The sequence below is a fragment of the Citrus clementina genome, unplaced genomic scaffold, assembly GCF_000493195.1.
Source record: "Citrus clementina cultivar Clemenules unplaced genomic scaffold, Citrus_clementina_v1.0 scaffold_8, whole genome shotgun sequence".
In the NCBI taxonomy this organism is placed as follows: Eukaryota; Viridiplantae; Streptophyta; class Magnoliopsida; order Sapindales; family Rutaceae; genus Citrus; species Citrus x clementina.
This window is the reverse complement of record NW_006262022.1, coordinates 8670809-8675465: the sequence shown is the minus strand read 5'-3', so window position 1 is coordinate 8675465 and position 4657 is coordinate 8670809. Positions and strand designations below refer to the sequence as shown.

At 35.6% G+C, this 4657-nt stretch overlaps 1 pseudogene; it reads right to left on the bottom strand.

The window, feature by feature from the left end:
* Positions 1-1836: 1836 nt before the first annotated feature.
* Positions 1837-3917, bottom strand: LOC18033981 (annotated as a pseudogene).
* Between the last annotated feature and the right edge of the window lie 740 nt (positions 3918-4657).

Here is a 4657-nt window from a genome sequence, read left to right as displayed (position 1 = left end):
CCTTTATAAATATGCATTTTCTAACACTCAACATTTATTCCTCTGCATAATTCGAAAAAGGTAAGGCCTATTGACTTCCTTTTAGAATTTCTTTCGAGAACACATATTTTTTCGGACAAATGGGTCATTTTATGTCATAAAGTAAAATAATTAAATAGAACTTATATTAAAGCTACTTTAATAGTAAAAAAAATTAAGTAAGACAAAAAATATAAGAATGATTTAATTGATTAATTATATATATACTTTTTGTTGATTTGTATTTATTAGAAAAATGTGTATTTATTGTAAATATTTATTGGAAGTGGGGGGTGGGTTTACACAAATAATGGGGTGGAAATATCCCAACCCTTATTTTAGTTCAAAACAATTAAAAATAAAGGCGGATTAATTTATATTAGGAGTCTATTAAGAAAATGAGTGCGAACAGAAAAATTGGATATTCAAATTGTTCCAATTTTTAGAGATTGTCATTTATAAGAAAGATAATCTAAAAATAACCAGTAAATTGACAATATTTAATGGGAATTTAGAATGTTAGTACCCACTATTCTTATTAAAAAAATTTTAAATTGTGATACTGTTATTGGGCCGGCCCGCCATTGTGGAATTAACTCCTGAATCCGACAAACGAACAAGACACAATAAGAGGAAGAAGAAGCATTCAATAACATTAAATCAAAATTGGTTACTTTGTCAAACACTCAGTTTATGTGCCCACACTCTGGTACCTTCAGCAAAATTGCTGCGTCAAATTTATTATTTTAAGAAAACAAATTGAAACAGTACAAGAGAGTGCGATCGTATCAGGGTTCGCAAAATTCTTGGAATCTTGATTGGAATTTGGGAATCCTGTCCGTTTGGGACAAGATTCGATATAAAATTTTATCTTAATTTCAATTTAGGTCGGAATTTAGAACTTAAAACTATCCTAAAATGTGAATTTTCAAAAATGTATTATAAGTCAATTTAATGAACCACAAGATTTAGAGTAATGATACAGCCACAAACTCTTGTACAAATTTATTTTGTACAAACTGATGTGGCATTAATTCATTGGTTGAATGAAAATATAAATTAATAAAAACAAATCATGTGGGCCAAGTGATATTTAATTCAACCAATCTTATCATGCCACATCAGTTTGTACAAAATAAGTTTGTACAAGAGTTTGTGACTGTATCATTATTCCAAGATTTAACATATCAGTCTTATGGGTGTGGCAAGTTATTTTGATAAATAATACATATGACATGTCAGTAATACGTGGATAACATGTCGGTTATATTTATATGTTATGTCGTTTATAACTGAATGTGCAACATACAACAAAAAACTCATGTCGTTTAAAATAATTCAAGATCTCGATCTGGTCAGGATCCGAACATATTTTCGTCTCAATTTACTAACCGAGACAAAATTTGAAACATATTTTTTGTGTCGATTGATAATTAGGATAAGATCAAGATCGGCAAATTTCGGCCAGGCTGTTCCCGTGCCAATCCTAGACCATACTAAGTGCGTTTGGGTGAGAATAGTCAGTCTTCCAGTAGCACCTTCTTAAAAGAAATTGAAACTTACAAGAAATAATTAAAATCTAACCACTCTCACCAACTCAACGACTTTCTCCATGAAGTATAAATGAAGTTACAATTTTATTATACATGGAGAAAAATGTACAAAGTGTTTTAAATAAGTAAGCAAAGAATTGATTGATCCTAAATCAAATAAATTGAATCAAAACAAAACCTACCAAGAACCTTCTCATCTGAGTGCTAAATGGCAGACATTAAAACAGCAAAAAGAAAAATAAATTGAACCAAAAGTAAAACTCAATCAACGTGTATTTAAAAGTGCTGCGGATGAAGAAGCGACAGAAGATGAAGTTGACTGTGAGGTAATGGTGTTGTAACTATAGCTTGATGATGAACGCTGGTTTTGGCCTTCATTAGAATCAGTACTATAAATGGTTAGCATATTCACCGGTGGAGAGAGATACGTCGGCACCGGCATCTTTGGCGGCAGAGCGGGTAATGGAGCTTCAAAATTGAGCACATGAATCACCTGCCTTATTGAAGGCCTGAGGTTTTCATCCGGGTGAGCACACCACAAGCCAACAATCATCAAACGCTCGATCTGTTGCCCATCAAAATCTCTGCATAGTCTTGGATCCACTGCTTCGAGCAGCCTTCCGTTTCCATAGAGATCCCAAACCCACTGTAGCAAAGAGACTTGGCCCTGCGGCGCCTTTGGGTTGATTGGTTTTCTCCCACAAGCGATTTCTAAAGCCACAATGCCAAAGCTGTAGACATCAGATTCTTTGCTAGCCTTGCCTGTTGTGGCACATTCAGGTGCCATGTACCCCATTGTGCCAGCCAAGACTGTTGTTTGAGACCCTTTGGCATGTTCTACAAGCCTAGCCAATCCGAAATCTCCAATCTTGGCATTGAAGTTTGAATCTAACATAATGTTGCTTGATTTTATATCTCTATGGACCACACATTGCTCCCATTCTTCTTGCAAGTAGAGCAACCCTGAAGCCAGGTCTTGAGCAATTTTGTACCTGAACTCCCATGTTAACAAGCTATTTTCTTTGAAAAGATGGGAATCCAAGCTGCCATTAGGCATGAATTCATAAACAAGCAAGAGTTCCTTTTTCTCATGACACCAACCCAGTAGTTGCACCAAATTCCTGTGCCTCAACCTGCTAATAATCTTCACCTCAGATGCATATTCCTTTATCCCCTGTTTTGACCCTTGTGACACTCTTTTAACAGCGATATACGAGTTGGTTTCCCTCAAAAATCCTTTATAAACACCACCAAAACCTCCCTGTCCTAATTTCTGATCATCATTGAAATCATTTGTCGCTAGAGCCAAATCCTTATACGGAAACCTCTTCGGTCCTGCTCCTCTTTCAAATTCATCATCAATGTACTCGCTGAATCCTTGATTGTCTTCTTGATCACCCTCTTTTCTCTTCCTCCCAATGCCGGCAAGCCAAATGATCAAAACCAACCCACCAACCAAAACCCCTCCACCAAGACTCAATCCCACAACCAGAGCTGTTCTGTTTTTCTTCTTCTTTTTGGATTAGAGACAGGATTAGTAGTCTCATCATCCATTTCTAAACTTGAATTAAATTCCCACGAGTAAATGCTAAATATCGCGAAATCTACTCCAGTCGCCATTGAGAAACCAAAAGTGACAAACTCAGGTAAATGTTGCCTTAAATCAACCTGATAATCAAGTCCTTGCATCACTACTAAATTATTTCTAAAGCCCGTGAAAGCAACACTCAAATTATGAGTACTAGAATTATAACTAATCCATGCCTCGTTTCTTCTCCCACTTTTAACATCACTCGACCAATATACATTTTTCTTTGATTGCACAGAGTTGATATCGATACCAACATGTGAAAAAGTAGGATCCCAGCTGTTGACATAGACATCAAATTCAACTGCAACAAATGGGATCGATGAGTTCAGTGGCTCGTTGTCTTTTGTAAGACCGAATGATCCACCACCTTTGTTGGTAGGAATTTTTGAACCTTGCGGCGCAAGAAAGAAGGCCAACCCATCTGCATAGTAAGATCTGTTTCCAGAATCAATAACAAAGGAGAAATGAGTGGTGAAGTCTGTGAGATTGCCGGTCGCCTTGTCCCAAAGGCGCATGCTTTGGTTGTATGTGGCGCGGCCAGCAGTCTCGCGATTTGCCGGCAGCTGAATGACGCGGTTGCTGTCAGGGTAAGCTCTCTCGTACGTTATGTTATCATCATATTGAGGACTGAAACTGGTATAGTTGAAGGTTAATGCACTTGCCAAAGGGATTATAGTTAAACAAAATGATATGGTGATTGTGAAGAAACTAAGAAGAAGAGGGCTGTTGCTGCTACAAGTGTTGCAGATAGCCATTTTTGGAAGAGAGGCAGGCTATGCCATTACCAAAATGTTCGGATGAACATCTGAATATATATATCAAATTGACACAAAGTCTTGTAGCAGGTTTCATAAATAATAACCTTTAATTTGTCAAAGGTTTTTATTTTTATTTTTCCAACAGACTTTGTCAAATATTGACTGAGATGGTTGAAAACTCAAGCAATCAAATATCGATAGTATTAGCCGGTCAAGATGTCGTCTTAAATTAATTGTAATTCATATTAAATTCAGGTTATATAAAGTTTTTAAAATAAAAAATTGATAACAAATGGTTTTTTTTTCTTTTAAAGATTTATTTTCTAGGGTGGCAATTGATCTGTTTCGTTTGTTTTAAAAACAGAGATACAGAACTGTTTGCAATAGACCTCCATCACATCCACCAGGATCACCACAATTGATCCTATCATACTGATTGCTTTTGAATATCACACGTAGCAACAACTGTTTAAATAAGATTTTGGATTCAGTGTTGATATGAGCTTTTTATTGAGTTTTTATAATTTTGTGATTGAGTGATTATTGGATAATAAATAACATAAATGAACACATAATATAAAATTATTAAAAAATTAGCTTAACTCAAATGAACACCCAATGTTACAGAATTCGGAATCAACGAAAGCTTTCTGTAGTTTGACATCACACTTACCCCTTTGTGCTGTATCATTATTTCTATAAAATATCATAAAGTCTTGTGGTGCTCATGTAGCCAC